The following is a 17,492-nucleotide window of genomic DNA, read 5'->3' as shown; positions in this document are numbered from 1 at the left end:
TAAAAGGGTGCAGTTTCTCTGCTTAAGGGACACACGGTGGCTCTTCCTTTCTCCTTGAGCACCGGACACTTGTGAGTAGGCTTTGGGATATTATCACTACAAGATAGTGCACCGTTATTCCCAGCCACCACCACTGATGAACTTTGTGCTTCAAAAATGTTAGTTATTTCACAAAATAATGTGTTTTCTCATTTAGTGCCCCTACCAACCTGCATTCCTCTCCCTTTCCTATGCCAGTGTGATTTTTGGAAATTCTGAAGCTGCCCCTGCCCCAATCTTACTGACCACCTGCGTCCCTGGAGGTCACTGTGTTGCCTCTAATGTAACCAGTGTGTGTATGTGAGGGAAGCCTGTACTGTTGCCCACGTTAGAAAGGGAACAGAAGGCGACTTATAAAGAGAAACCTGGCTGTGATACAGAAAGAGAAACACCGGGGAGTGGATTGTGTGTGTTGAGAGAGAAAGATGTTGCTATTGCTAAAGAGAAATAGATTGTGAGAGATATAGAGAATCTTGCTCTGCTGCAAGATGGAGAAACAGAGTGTGTGTGTGTGTGTGTGAGAGCGAGAGACAGACACAAAGCAATAAGCTGGAACTGGTTTCTGTGTTAGAAAGCAAATGTGTGTGTGTGGGAGAACTAGACAGAGAGAGTGTGTTTTGAGGGAGCGGCGTGCACTGCCACCTGTGCTGAAAGTGTGTATTTGTGTATTTGGCCCTGAATATTAAAGCCAGAATATCCACGAAGGCAAATATTGAGGACAGAATATTGAATCCAAAACATGGAAAAATGCGTATGGATTTTCTATACCTAACTCTATTTATATGTACATTGACAATATACATATCTTCAAGGTATGTAGCTGTGGAGTTAACAATAGTAAATCTCTACTTCTTCTATATACACTTGCCTTTGTCCACGATATTCATAGACTTGATATTGCATTTCGGTATCTTGGCGTTTGATATTTTGTCCACAATATTTATAGCCTTGATATTCACTAGTAGAATTATGTGTGAGAGGGAAGCGTGCATTGCTGCTTGTACTGATAGTGTGCATGTGTGTGAGAGAGAAGCGTGCATTGCTGCTTGTACTGATACTGTGTGCATGTGTGTGAGAGAGCAGAAGCATGCATTGCTGCTTGTACTGATACTGTGTGCATGTGTGTGATGCATTGCTGCTTGTACTGATACTGTGTGCATGTGTGTGAGAGAGAAGAGTGCATTGCTGCTTGTACTGATCCTGTGTGCATGTGTGTGAGAGAGAAGCGTGCATTGCTGCCTGTACTGATACTGTGTGCATGTGTGTGATGCATTGCTGCTTGTACTGATACTGTGTGCATGTGTGTGAGAGAGCAGAAGCATGCATTGCTGCTTGTACTGATACTGTGTGCATGTGTGTGATGCATTGCTGCTTGTACTGATACTGTGTGCATGTGTGTGAGAGAGAAGCGTGCATTGCTGCCTGTACTGATACTGTGTGCATGTGTGTGAGAGATGCGTGCATTGCTGCTTGTACTGATAGTGTGCATGTGTGTGAGAGAGAAGCGTGCATTGCTGCTTGTACTGATACTGTGTGCATGTGTGTGAGAGAGAAGCGTGCATTGCTGCGTGTACTGATAGTGTGCATGTGTGTGAGAGAGGCAGAAGAGTGCATTGCTGCTTGTACTGATAGTGTGCATGTGTGTGAGAGAGAAGCGTGCATTGCTGCTTGTACTGATACTGTGTGCATATGTGTGAGAGAGGCAGAAGCGTGCATTGCTGCGTGTACTGAGAGGTAGTCTGTGTGCATGAGATGGGAGTGAAAGAATATTATGTCTTGTGTGCTGGAGTGGGGAAGAGCAAGCATGTCTTCACTGCTTCTGCCATGTTGTACCTGCAGCGTGGAGGCTTCAAAAGACCTATTGAGCATAACACAAGCAGCCATTCCAGCACTGTCAAGACTTATCGTCTCTCGCTGTGACGTACTAAAGTACAGTTGTTGCTTCTACGGTGAGGTCTGGTTGCCTCGTCCCTCAGTAGCTGAGGCCTCTCCACAGAATGCTTTCTTCACTTACAGCATTATAAGCCACACTTTAACATATACTTGCTGTAGGCTTTGGGTCAGACCCTTGCTCGTGATTGGATGGCTTTGTCTGCTTGCTTTGGAGCTCAGCTGTCTGAGATCTGTAACTACGTCAAATCACCAGGTCCGATAAATCACCAATAGCGGTTCAATGCGTTTAAAAAGCGCACCTTTTGGTTGCTGACTCACTCCCATGTCCTGTTACTGTACATTTAAACACTATGAAAAACAAACACACAGTGCATACTTTAAAGATGCAGGGTTAAATAAATAAAATGTGTATTTGCCCATGTATCTCTTTATTTTTTGTCTGTGTGCTGACTACCTCTTTTTTTTAACCATTTCATCTACAATTTCTTCATAAAAAAATTCTACTTCAGCACAGCATGCAGTGGTCTTAAGTTATGCTAGCAATGTTATGATTGTAAAAACAAATAAACAGATACCAAAATTCAAGATTCTTAAAGCTCGGCGTAAATAATTTAATCGCCGCAGCAACAAAATGAGAAACATACATTCTCATATTCATTTGATACTATATTAAAAGAGCAAGCAAGTTAAAATATTTTTGGGGGCTCGTGGGCACTCACTAACATGCACAAAGCTGATTTGCAGTTGAGTTCATCGGTCTCTGTCACCACCTATATGGAAAGCAGACTATAGAAATAATTTGAACATTTCAAGTGAGATTGCATGGTAGATGGACACACCGAACGAAAGCCACAGAAACAATATTTTATTTTACTTTTCTCTTGTATTAAAATCCTTACGTGAAATTAAACGTGCAAGCAAATAACCCAATATATATAAGAGACTTCGGAGCATGTCAAATAAGACTTGCTAAACAATTCCTGTTCGTTCTTGCCTTTTATTTTGTTACATGTTCATAATCAGCTTGAGACAAGACCCACGTGACCTGTGACACCACCAGTCATTCCTAGCATTTTAGCCCAAAACACTTTGATTTCTAACATTTTCGAGCCCACTTCTATAATGTTAAATAAGAAGAAACAAATCCCAAATTGCAGGGCACTACTGGTTAAAATACCAGGACTGGCTGAAGATGTTTCACAAGAAATGGGTCCTCTTGGTCCTCAGACTGCGTTTAATAAATTGAACACCGCAGTTACATTCAGTTATCCCTTCTAAAAGTGCAGTCAAATACATGAGTGCCAATCAGCTGCTGTCAGATCTAACACCCGAAAGGTGTCCCACTGTGATCCTTTATCAGCAATGATGCTTGTCAGTGTTCCACAAGGGACATACTAAAGCCCCTCCTGGGCAGAGACTGATGACACACATCACATCAATCCACGCCCCTGTGCCCCCACACCTTTCTAAAGAACGCTGGTGTAAAGTAAACTAAAAAAGTGAGAATTGTCTGAACATATTATACGGAGCACCCTAAAGTCTTATGGTTACAGTTAAGTCCAAAGGTGCGTTATATCCAATGACAGAAGGTTTATCACAAATTGTAAAACAGACATCTGGAACAGGACCACAAATCCCAGAATGCAAAGAAAAAACGTTGACTGGATGGGCTACCCAAGAATAGCCGTAGGAAATTAGAGAGCTGCGTGACTACATCCCTGCAACCAAAGATATGCATAAACTTTAAAACACTGCATGCTAACCTTTCACGGGACACCTTCAGATAGTCTTGACTCCTTCTCCAACAACCAAATCAGTTCTCGGATTTGTAATTTGGCTTTCGTAATTATAGACTTTACAAAGCAAAGAGGTCAGTTACGTCATAACAGACACATCCCTGCGCCCTTGCACGATGCACAGACAAACCCACTGCCACTACTCAAGGTCATCCGCGCGACATCGAAACAAACCTATACAGTCAACGTCCTGCGATTCCGGGTAAAGCACTTAATCTCCCCCGCCCGGAAAAAAAAGTTATTGGTTCTGTTGTATAGGGCGCAATGCCCACGGGCCAAGTTCACGCTATATAGACCTGCAAAAAATATAATAAACCTGCATGTTGCACAGGGCTGCAGCACAAGCCCAGCAGTACACATTTTACTTTGACCTGGTGTGTTAGGGCGGAAGTTCATTGAGTTTGCTGATTGTTGCTGCCGGAGGACGGTGCCGGTTGGCTGGAGGGCGGGAGTGGGCGTGTGCAGGACGGAGAGGCGGGGCTGCTGCTGCCCGTGACCGCTAGTAACCCCAGTCTCTCAGCCACGCCCCCATCGCTCTGGCTAGGGCCAAATGGGAGCAGCCTGGATCAGGCCACCTTCGTTCCCACAGGGAGGGGGCTGAGGAGGAGCCCTCGTGCGTGAAGGAGGAGACCAAATTAAGTTCTCATACACCTCTCCTCTCGCCGAGAATTCAAGGATGCGTTTATTATGGCATTTTAGTGCTAGCTACAAAGCGCTAACTGCATGTGTACTCAAAATGAGATTTAGACGGGTTAAAAAAATATATTTTCATAGGTGTATCCTATTGTGTGCAGTGAGTTAGCATGGCCGACCCACATTGCTTTCATGGTATCTTACAATGGGAACGAGCATAATACACATTTGATCTCTTTATAATAGAATTTAGTCTTTTTTATGGGAAGGGAAACAAACTGTACTCCTTGCGCTCAAACCACACGGCTGGCATAGTGCTGCTTTGAGGTGCCTAAAAGAAACAATGTCCCTGTCTCCAGGTTAGAATAGAACACGTTCTTTTCATACCTGGATCAATTTGTGCAGACGCCTGGCTGCCTGAGCTCAATTTTGCTGGGCTGAAGAGGTCACAGCTCCTATGGGCGTGGGCAAAGGTGCCTCGAGGCCCTCCCACTCAGTGACAAGGGGAAGCTTCACCCATTGACTCCGACCTGGGCGGTTCAAGGTTTAAGGTGTTAATCAGTGACACCTCATCACAGACCGTAAAGCCTGCAGGAATAAGAAAGCAATACTGTAAACAGCAAAAAATCTTTATAGGGTGGAAAGAACAAATCATCATAATTGTACATCCATATTTGAATGCAATTGAAGGGTGGGATAATCCTAACCTCTGTGTCCTTATTAGAATTAAAAATTCTTGACACGTAAACTATAAAATGTTTCAATCTATGTCAGGACTGGAGGTTCAGATTATGCTTGTTCAAAGCTGCATTACCACCACAGACACCGTTTCAACAATATGTTCATAGCACAACTTTCAACTCAGTAGATCAATCTGTCCCTCTTGTGATGTCCTCTGTGCGAGACCCTTAGGCATACGATTTGGACGAATTGGCTCCTCTGGCAGAGTGAGCTCCAAAAACGGAGATGTCAATACCAGCTTCAGCCAATACCCACCTAATCCACCTGGATAAAGTAGCCGCTGATACAAGCCTAAAAGATTTCTGCAGAGCAATTAGCAGTTGGACACCAGATTCCTGTCTCAGATCACAAGTAGCAGCCTCATAGTCTTTCAAACACTGAACAACACACAATTGAGAATTATCTTGGAACATTGAAGTCTTGGTACGGCTAGTAATAGTAAATGTCACACCTTCTGGGGAAAAAACTCTGCTGACAAAGCTAGTGCACAAACATCAAAAACCCTCATGCATGAAACTAGATACAGAAACATAGTCAGTTTAGTTGAAAGTTGTTTGTGTGACAAAGACCTGTTTGCTGGTCATTGTTCCAGAAATCTGAGCGCAATATTAACATCCTAATTGCACAAGTACTTGGGATTAGGAGGATTGGACGTACGAATATCCCTCATTGCTTTGCAAACCAAAGGATGTTCACCGACCGGTTTACCATCAACCAGATGATGACCAGCAGAAAACTCAGATCTGAAATTATTCACCGTCCTATAGGCCAAACCAGAGGAAGCTAGTTCTGAAAGGAAATTGATCACAATGCAATACTCTGCCCCACGAGATCAATATTCTGTTTGTTACACCAACCACACCACCACCTCAAAGCAGAGGGATAACGTTTATGGGTACCACTTGCCCATGCTTGTGTAATGAAGCCAGCAGCTTGTTGCAAAATGCCTGTGGTATATCATCTTTCCCTGAATCCATTTAAGCCATCAATTTGAGGCGGCCAGATAGAAGTAAGGGATGAGAAAGCCCGTTGAGAATCAATAGAAATTCTAATTGAAAACCTAGACTGGGCTCTCAGTCCCTCTCAGTCCCGAGGATCTCGGGAAATTTGTATCCAGTTGTCTGGAAGTAGACCCACTCTTCCCCCAAGGTTACCTCAGAGAAAGGAATGATTCTCACCAGAATTTCCTGAGTCTTGGATCGCTCCTTGTTGTCCACAATGGATGCCGTGTCAGAATCAAGTATGGCCTCTTCTGGAACAAGTAGGGTAGAAGGTGGAGTCTGTTGCCTCTCCATACCAGCCACCTTTACCTCAAGGGTAGTAACCTTGCTGAGAACCTTGGAAGGAACTTCAGCCTGACGTGCACCCTCCATAGTGCACGGCTGTAGTGCCAGACTACGGATGGCAAAGATCATCCACAGAGGTTTCCAAACAGAAGTAGGAGGTGTGAAGCATAGGTAAGTAAATCCATTATTAGTACAAGTAGAACGCATTACTGCATCGACCACTGGCATGCTCAAGGAACAGAAGGCAACGATAACCGCCTCAGATTCCAGAACCCACGCAGCGACTAATGAAGCCACAGTTCTATGAAAGAATGTTAAACATGTAGCATAAGTATGCACTGAAAAAAACAAATACAATAAAGAGCAAGTACAGTAAACACTATAAACACTACATCACCCCCTTCTTTTCAACAAACAAAAAAACATAAGTATGTCAAACTAAAAGAGCATACAAGAGCTAGAACAATGCTCAAATTGAAAGCTATTGAAGTAAAGAAATAATCATTAACTTTTAACCAAGTGGGTAAAATACAAAAACAGTATGCATGCCCACTGTAGAATCTGTAACAAATAAATTGTATATGTATATCAAAATGAATCTTGTGCAGACTTGCTAAAATAAGACATTATCATGTAACTTAGGCGGTAACTTGATAGTATGCAAACCACGTGTGGGTACAGGACCAGTGGATTCCCATCAGGATTAGGTCACCACTCTTAGCCACATCCTCTCTAGTGGCAGTTTCAATGTCACCTACCTTAACCCATCATTTGCTTGGGTATTACATAAAGGAGCACTCCCATTGTTCTGTGTAAGGAGCAACTCAGTGGACAGATTGGTGTCATATGCCACTAGCGAGTGCTTTACATCTAATAGAAATATCGTCATTGCTACTGTGCGTTTTACCCCTCTCCATCAATATTTCTGACATCTCCACAGGGATGAGTTTAGTCCTTGGGATCCTACCTCTTACGAGTTTGAAAGGGGTAACTCCTGTTGTGGAATGTGGGGTTGTAAGATACACCTAAACTTCATCTTCTAAAAAATTGGGAAACGTCAATGTTGGCTGCTAAGGCAGTTTGAATCCCCTCTTTCAACATGCTATTAGCTCTTTCAACTAAACCATTAAATGAAGGACTACGTAAAGCCACTTGTGAATGCCTGATGCCATGTATTTTCATAAAATCAGTCATTTGTTTAGAAACAAAGTGCATGCAGTTGTCTGTTACAATGGTGCTTGGGGAACCTTCTAACCTGAATATTCTTTCAGGGAAAGAAATCACAGTGCAGAATTGGCAACCTCAATAAAATAGTAGTATATCCGGTTAGAAAAATAGTCTATTGCTACTAAAAGCTATCTTTTATCCCTCTGCAACAAATTGAATGGTCCTGAAAAATCCAAAGCTAGTTTCTCCCAAGCCTCTTGTGGAAGGGGAATGAGAAGCAAAGATTTCATGGAAGTCCTCCAATGTTCGTCAGAAATAATACCTCGAGAGCATCTGTCAATATAGCTAGATTTCTGTTTGTCCAAACTAGGCCACCAATATATTAGCCTCAACTTCTTGCAAGTGGCAAAAATCCCCAAGTGATCTTTATGGGCAATTCCAACCATTCTGTCTCTGAGCTCAGTGGGTGGAACACCTCTTACGCAAACATTTTTCTCACAAGACAACTCCTTGGCCACTTGCCTAAAGCATCTGAGTTCAGCAGAAAGCTTCTTTTCAGAAGACCAGCTTGTTCATATGAATTGTAAAACTTTATACAACTCAACATCCTTATCCTTAGCTGGAATCAAACCAGTCTCAGTGATGTGACCACTGCAAGCCACTACCGCATCCACTAAACCTACAACACTCTCATCTTTGTGGTCAACCTCCATAGCTCCATGATGAGGCGGAGAAATGCGTGACAGGCAGTCTGCCTGTACAGTTCTGCCCCCATTAAATATATATTACCACCAAAGCAAGCTCTTGTAGCTTAGATAATAAACAAACTAAACAAGCAGATGCTTTTCCCAAGCCACTCCTACTGAGAAGGTAGATGAGACATTTGTGATCCGCGTAAACATTACAAGGGGTGCCCCAAATGTATGTCTTACATTTTTGCACCACCCACACACACTCCAAAGCCTCTCTCTCAATGGTGCTGTAATCCATTTCAGCATCCAAAAGAGTTCTGGATTCAAATGCCACCATGTTCTCCTGAACATTGACCCACTGCCCAAATACTGCCCCAAGACCTTTCAGATTGGCGTCAACAGCAATGTAAGAATTGCCTGCAGGGTCAAATGTTTGGATGGCCAGAGCTGTAAGCACTACTTTTTTATGTCTTCAAAAACAGTATTAACTTGAGTGTTTTTTCATTGTTTTTCTCCCTTGCAAGAGAGCGATGCATCGATTTCCGGACTGGGCACCTCAGATCCACACAGAGTCGGGTTGACTTTGACGCCCAGGGACGATGCATGGAAAATCCTGTCGCACAGTGTTAGAAAACCGTGCTGCGTGGGGTTTGCGCTGCTAACAGCAGACTCAAGCAGATGTTGTATGTAATTTCTCCAGCCGCGGTGCGCCGATCTCCCAGCCACAATGCAGGTGGAGCGTAGATTTTAGCCGCTAGGCCGGCCGCGCATCGTTTATCAGCCGCGTTGCAGATGATGTGTCAAAAATGTCCCCGCATGGTGTTCTGTGCGTGGATTTTCAGCTCTTGTCTGCCAACTTCACCTTTTAAGGGCCCAGGTACTGGATAGAGCACCACTTGGCAGGGCAGGAGTCTCAGCAGAGAGTCCAAGTGTTAGCAGAGGAAGTCTGTGATGGCCCCTGAGACTTCAAAACAGGAGGCAAGCTCAATTCAAGCCCTTGGAGATTCTTCTCAAGCAGGAATGCACAACAAAGTCCAGTCTTTGTCCCCTTTTCATAGGCAGAAGCAGCAACTGCAGGATAGCCTAGCAAAGCACAGTCACAGGAAGGGGCAGCACTTTTCCTTGGCAGAGGTTCCTCTTGAATCCAGAAGTGATTTTGAAGAAATCTAAAGTATGGGGTTTGGGTAGACTACTTCTACCCCTTTCTACCTTTGAAGTTGGTAAACTTCAAAGGGAAGTCTCTCTCATTTACAGGATCCTGCCTTCCCCAGGCCAGGCCCTAGACACACACCAGAGGGTTGGAAACTGCACTGTGAGAGGGCAGGCACAGCCCATTCAGGTGTAAGTGACCACTCCTCTTTCCACTCTAGCACAGATGGCCATCAGAATATCCATGCTACACCCTAGCTTCCTTTGTCTCATTGTCTAGAGTGGATTCACAAATAGCCCAACTGTCAAACTGACCCAGAAAGGGAATCCACAAACAGGCAGAGTCACAGAATGGTTTAAGCAAGAACATGCCTACTTTCTAAAAGTGGCATTTTCAAATTAACAATCTAGAAACCAACTTCACTAAAAGATGTATTTTTAAATTGTGAGTTCCGAGACCCCAAACTCCATTTTTCTATCTGCTCCCAAAGGGAATCTGCACTTTAAAGTTATTTAAAGGCAGCCCTCATGTTAACCCATGACGGAGATAGGCCTTGCAACAGGGAAACTGAATTTAGCAGTATTTCACTGTTAGGACATGTAACACACATCAGTACATGTCCCACCTTCAACATACACTGCACCCTGCCCAGGGGGCTAACTAGGGCCTACCTTAGGGGTGACTTAAATGTATGAAGAGGGAAGATTTAGGCCTGGCAAGTGGGTACACTTGCCAAGTCGAATTGGCAATGCAAGACTGCCCTCGCTGCAGTGGCAGGTCTGAGCCATGTTTACAGGGCTACTAATGTGAGTGACACAACCAGTGCTGCAGGCCCACAAGTAGCATTTGATTTACAGGCCCAGGGCACCTCTAGTGCCCTTTACTAGGGACATACTAGTAAATCATATATGCCAATTATGGATAAACCAATCAACCATACAATTTTACACCGAGAGCATATGCACTTTAGCACTGGATAGCAGTGGTAAAGTGCCCAGAGTCCCAAAGCTAATAAAACAGATCGGAAAAACCAGGAGGAAGGATGCAAAAAGTTTAGGGATGACCCTGCAAAAAGGGCCACTTCCAACAGGCATATTTAATTGATATATAAGTCCCTTCTAGAGTGGTATACCATTAACCCAGGGCCTCAATAAAAATGCTACTAGTGGGCCTGCAGTACCTTTTGTGCCACCCACTCAAGTAATCCCCTTAGAACATGTCCCAGAACTGCCTTTGCAGCCTGAATGCAGTTCGAAACTGCCAATTTGACTTGGCAATAGAACCCCCTTGCCTAGCCTTTAACTCCCCCTTTTATTGTATATAAATCACTCCTGAGGCAGGCCCTAGATAATCTACAGGGCAGGGTGCATTGTAAGTATAAGGTTGGGCATGTATTTTTACATTTTAGATGTATTGATAGTGAGAAACCTCTAAATTAATTTCACTACTGTGAGGTCTACTTGTCCCATAGGATAACCTTAGGTTGCCTTATTACATGTAACTTTTGATTGGGAACAGGTGAGCATTTCATGTTTGGTGCATATGAAATTGTAATTAAAAATCATCTTTGATTGTAAAGTCAGAACTGAAATTACAAGTTTGAAAATGGCACTTTTAGGAAGTTGGCATTTTCCCGTCTTGTGCTATTTAGTGCCTGCAGACAGTCCTAGGTCACATGATTGGGTGTGTAGGCAGTTGAACTTTGTTAATTCCTCCTGGACAGTTATACAATATATGGATTAGTTTTGTCTGAATGGGACATCTGCTGGCAGGATTAAGGGGAGTAGAGCTCGGCACAGCCCCACTTGCAACTGAATAGGCTGTGCTCCGTCTTCACACAAATGACTTGCCACCACTGCATTTTCCCTTCAGCCAGCTTGGAGACAGGGCAGGGGAGTGGAGAAATTTCAAGCACTTCGAAGGAAAACTTCTAGAAACCTCTCCTACTTCAAAGATAGTACCATTTATAAAAAAAGGACCTTCAGTTCACTGTTTGGACCTGCGGAAGGACTCCCAGTGGACTGCCTCCTTCTGTCGCCTGTAGTGCAGTCTACAAGACTGCTTTGCTGCAGCCGGAAGGATTGCCTTACTGTCTGGAGCCTTCCTTGAACCCTCTGAGACCTGCCCTGCTGCTTGAGCCTTGCTTTATCACTTGAGCACAGGACTACCACAGTGACTTAAAGGGCTAGTTTGCTGGCCTCCTGTTCAGAGCCACAGGGACATAATAGGCTCCTACCATCTTCAAACCATACCTGGACTCAGTGTGAGTGAGTCTAAACTCTCAAGGGGCTCAAAGGGTGCCTCTCCAGTCCTGAAGCCCTTAGTGGTGGTGCTAAAGGTGCCCATATAGCCAAAATCCAAAACCTTCTTGCCTATCTGAACAAGGTGCTTCACCAATCAGCCTGACTTCGCGCTAGCTCCTGCTACATTCTTCTGCTCAGCAGCAAATCCAGTTCTGTGGTCCTTAGCTAAAAGAGTATCCAGCCTCTTGGAACTCGCGTTGACTAAAGCCTCCTGCCTCATCCTGCTAGAGATTTTTGAATTCCAAAAAAGAGACTAAGTCAGAACATAGAAATCATCAGCGCAACTTCCCCCTAGAGGCTCCCTGTCGATGACACTCCCTCCTCGGCCACTGCGTGCAGCCTTGCCCTCCTGAACTTTATATTCTCAGAATATCTTCTTCAAGATTTCTTCTAAGTCTGAAGATAAGCACCAACAGGGCCCAATCCATTTCTTGTATCCGACCAGCGCTAAATTGCGGTCATCTATATTTTTTACTTTGACCTCGTGCAACTAGATGTCTGCAGTTGGTGCTTTGATCTTTTAACTAGCTAGTTTTTTACCTAAAACTTTAAATACTCGTAACTCCAGTTCTACTGAGTGGATTTTTGTCATTTGGTGTCAAATAATTTATTAAAATGTGCTCTGTTTTTATGTTGTGTTTTCACTTTATATCTGTTTGTGTACTTCATTAATACTTTACACATTGCCTGTAAGTTCAGCCTGACTGCTTTTCTGCCATTCTACCAGAGGGTTAAGCACGAGTTAATTTAGTGACGTTTGTGGTTCACCTTGACAGGGCTTGTGGCTGTTCCTTGAATAGGGATCATTACTGAATCAACAAACAACCCAGTTTCTCACAGTGCATTATTAACAATGCGCAGAGTGGTAATCTACATTCTAATTTACTTGTGTACACTTAAATGATCAACCATGAGGGTGCATTTAGCAGCATGGACAGCAAGACCCTTTGGAAACTCCTCCTCCACTACAGTGTGCCAGACAAACTCATAAGAGTCAGCAGGAACTCTTATGAGAGAATGGCCTGCAAGATAGTCCATGGAGGACCACTCACAGAAGCCTTTCAAGTACTCCAGGGTTGTTTGCTCTCTCCTTTTCTATTTCTGCTGGCCATAGACTAGATCACGAAGACATCCCCAGCAAGGAGAAGAAATGCGATCCTGTGCACATGTTGGACGCAGCTCGACTACCTGGACTTTGCAGACGACCTGGCCCTACTCTCCCACACCCATCTGCAGATGCAAGAGAAGACTGACAATGTGGCAGCCACATCAGCACAACCTGGCCTCAACATCCGCAGGAGAAGACCAAGATCCATAAGGCTAACACGGCCAGCACAACTGCAGTCACTCTAGCAGGCGATGCACTGGAAGAGGTTGAGGCCTTCACCTACCTAGGCAATGTCATAGACAAGCATGGTGGCACATACGCTGATGTTAAGGCAAGAATCGACAAAGCAAGGGCTGCCTTCATTCAGCTAAAGAAGATCTAGAGTTCTGAGGATCTCATGCTGCAAACCAAGATTAGGCTTTTGAACACCAATGTAAAATCTGTCATTCTGTATGGAGCAGAAAATTGGAGTACAACAGTTACCACCACCAACAAAGTCCATACTTTCATCAACACCTGTCTGAGGAAAATCCCTCAAATCGGCTGGACAACCGCGATCAGCAACAACAATCTATGGCAGCAGAGTTTTCAACTCCCTGCTCATGAAGAAATCATGAAAAGACGATGAGGCTGGATGGGTCACAGCCTCCACAAGCGTGCATCAAATACCACAAAGCAGGCCCTGCCCTGGAACCCTCAAGGGAAAAAAAGGAAGGCAGACCAAAAACACATAGTTCTGAGGCCTCAAAGCTGACTGCAAGGAGGTGGGGTACACCTGGTGCCAGATGGAAAGAAATCCCAGGACATAGTTGACTGGATAGTCCTTGTTGATGGACTATACCCCAGAAGGGGTAATAGGCGTAAGTAAGTAAGTACTCTTAAATGATGCTATTGCCTATGAAACTATTTTGATTTGACCTGTTAAAGTGCATTTTCTTGGCTTATGCCAAATAGGCCTCAGCTAGGCCTCTACACCATCTTGTTCAAAATGGATGATTCATCATGTCAAATTGACTGTTTTATTATTTTTGCTGAATGAAGTTAAATAAGTCATGTTTGTTCATTTTTGAATGATGCTGTTCTCAAACAATATTCCCTAGCATAAGCTCACTAATGTTAAATTTTTCAAGGTTCTTCAGCCTGCTCGCAGTTTTGCATGAATTCACAATAGTTCACTGTTGGTTTTGTAACTAGTTTGTTCTGACACTACTAGATTACATTAGGTCAGAGGGGTCTGAGTCAATATTCATGTAGTGGGATGGTGCTCAGGTGGCAAGGTTGTTTGATGCTCTTTAGTTGAATGCTCTGATTTGTTGGAAATGTAATCCTTTTGGGCACACCATGATTAATCTGCACTTTTGATTTTATTTAGAGACCGTTCAAATGCTACTAGGGATGTTGCCCAATTTCTTACTCATTTTGCTGCTCATTGGGATTATGGGGCCGATTACGAGTTTGACGGTCCCAATGTGGGACCACTAAACTCGCTGGAGGACTCGACCGCCATGGCGTCCCCCCTACCCTATTACAAGATTTCCACCAGTCTGTCCTGGTTGACTGGCAGAAACCTTGAAACAGAGCTTTCCCAACAGGGCTACGAGATAGCACTCAGCACCCTTGAAGGAGCCGAGTCCTATCTCGTAGCACAGAGGGGGGTGACCAGAATGCACACTGTCTGCACCAGCACTTGTTCTCTGCCAGCCTTTCCATGGTGGAGAAGCCACCATGAAAAGGATGGCGGAGAACAAGGTTGTAATCAGCAGGGCAGAGCTGAGTTGAGCGCAGGCCTGGCTGCCATCACCCCATCGGGATCTTGGATCCTGGTGGAGATGGCGGTCTGTTGGCGGGTCTGCCCACCAAACTCGTAATGCTGTCAGACCACCACAGCTGTGGCTCTGTGACCGTCATCGCAAGTCTGGCGGTCTTGTGACCACCAGACTCTGAATCAGGCCCTAAGTCTATTTTTGATTTTGCCTATTACTTTTTATTAACCTATTACTGAGAGCCTTCATGGCAATGACTTATGCATCTGTACTTTAATTATTCTGTATTGTACCTTTTGATTTATTGTAAATGACTAATTCTGTCTTAGAACTCACATGCTGAGTCTGGCCTTTGTATTTGAATAAATGTTTGATATGCTTATTTGCACCTTATCTCTGGACACATTGCCTCGTGAAATTGAGGTTTTACACCGTCCCAGATCCAACCACCTTTGGGCATGCTACTGAGGTGACTTTTGGGGTGTAAGCTTTTAGGGATACTCCACTCTCAGATATGCATCCATTCTGACAAGTGAAGACAGCAGTCACTGTTTAGCCCTCATCCAAGTCAGTGCATGAAAACACAAGCACTGCTGCACTTCTTCCCTCCAGCATTAGCATTACAGTTTTGGGTCCTTCAGAAATAATTTTGGGCAGTGGGAGGGATCTCAGGGGAATGGTCTGCCCATACTTTTCTTATTTAAGAAATACAATTCCCCTACTTTTTGTGAAAAGACACAAGAGGTGAAGTGCTTCAGATAAAGTGTAAGGCAGGGAGCCTCCTGTGCTGTGAAACAGAGAGGAGGGGGCATAGAGCTAAACAAGCCTTCTTGCTAGAGTGCCTGCTGCCTGAGAGAAATGTAAATGTGCATAACTGGTTAATCTGCAACTGTAAAGGCCGCTTGGAATAGGTATTCACTTTAATTGATAGAATCACTGGAAGCTTCCTGAAGGCACAGATTTATTATTTTTGAGTGGTAAGGGAAGGGAGTTACCAGCTGATCTGTGAAGTGCATGCTTGTAAGAGGCATTTAACAGTCTATTACTAAACTCTATATTTTTGAAGCACTTTTATCTTAAACCTTTTTGCACTTTTTGCAGCGGTCTATCTATACTGTGTGTAATGCAAGTTTAAAAATAATGACTTACATATTCACAGTGCTTTCTGTTACAGACTGGAACCTCGTAGCACTTAACATACACAAGTCACCATTCTCCACTGCACCAACCAGGATTCAATTCACTGACTCTCTGGTTACACACACAGACCTCTGCAGTGTATTAACTAATACGGTTTTCATGATGTAGGATAGTGCATTTCCCACTAATTACCTTAAGCTGCATTTATTTTTCATTTAAGCTGTATTTTACATGTAGTTACTTGAAGGTGAAAGACCAAAAAAAGTCATAGAATATTTTTTTTAGCCACACCTTTGACCCCATCCTCTCGCTCGCTCACCCCGTCCCTATTGCCTACAACATCACAGATCACATACTTTTTTTATGCACTTTAACCGCCGATTTTGCAGTAGGAAAATCAAAACATAACAACCCTCAGTCCAAGTGCGTGTGGAACAACATCTTTGTTGCTAATGTGAGCAGTTTCTCCACCTCTAAGGCACACGGGGCCTCATTTGCATCTTTTGGCATAGGCAGCACCGCAAGGCTTCCTGCTGCACTGCCCTACACCAAAAGGGAAGGGCAGTAATGCCTCGTATTAATGACATACGGTGCATTCTTGTCCTTTCTGCCTGCACCTCACACAAATTGATGTCTACTGCCAACACGGATGGAGGCGTTTTACTCCTTCTATGTCTGCGGCAGAATGCAGCACACATAGAAAGAGGAAAAAACAAGAAGACATAAAGTTATTTCTCTTAGTTACGCCTCCCCGTGGGAAGCACACATTTTTAATTCATTCCCAGGTTTACAGATTCTTGTAAATCTGGGAATGTGTCAAAACCCTTGGGTGTTGCTTAGGAAAAATCCCCCGCAATTCCCATGGAATGCCTCCTTAACATACGGTGCTTTGCGCTGCCTTGCCTTACTCCATATCTATGAGGCCAGGCAAAGCCAGAGGGTGGCTTTGTGTCGCCTCGTAGATATGATTGAGAGGCATGCACCACCAGAGAGTCATAAAAAGTGACGCTCCGGAAGGGCAGGCCTCGTGTAAAGGAGGCCCCTGGAGTTTCTAGCACATATTCCCCCTTTATTACCCCTACTGTCTGACCTGGAACTGCTCCACAGCTCCTCAGAATTCTCGCTTGTCAGCCGCTACACTGCTTGGCCAATTGAATACAGAAATTTACCAAATAGTTAGAAAATGCTGAGCTGCGCTGCGCTGCACTGCGTGACAGGGAGGGAGCAGGACAGCACCATATCTACAGAGATATGGCTCTCTCCTCCCCTATCCTAGCGCCGGTGCTGATTTTAGCTGCCGTGAGCCATGAGCACACCTTTGCACCACGGTGCAAAGGTGTGTGGTGAGTCTACCATAGGTTTTGTGCTGGAAGGGTACCCTCCCAGTACAAAATGCTATACTTAGACACAGTATAAAACTTTTCCAATGTTGTATGTATGCTGCTCAGTGCAGCACACATGCAAAGTCAGAAAAGAAAGGAGAAATTAAAACATTTCCCTCCTTTTAAAGCCTGCTTTTAAAAGGTGTTAACCTTTGGTGTAAAACCCTGTCTACTATTGTTTGTAGATATGGTTTTGCGTCAAAAGGCCTGGGTGGTCGCATGGGAATGCCCATTTATCACCCATGTAACACCTCCTAGGCACTAAGTAACGCAATGCAGTGGTTTGAGCTGCTGTGCATTATTTTTACGGTACTTTTGAGCACAGAACAAGCTTTGGCTGGAAAGTAAATTAGGAAAAAACATTTTATGTTGGTTAACATCTCATTAGTGACACTAACA

This window comes from Pleurodeles waltl, chromosome 1_1 (genome assembly GCF_031143425.1).
Source record: "Pleurodeles waltl isolate 20211129_DDA chromosome 1_1, aPleWal1.hap1.20221129, whole genome shotgun sequence".
Taxonomy (NCBI): domain Eukaryota; kingdom Metazoa; phylum Chordata; class Amphibia; order Caudata; family Salamandridae; genus Pleurodeles; species Pleurodeles waltl.
The sequence above is the reverse complement of the archived record's forward strand: the minus strand, read 5'-3'. Positions refer to the sequence as shown.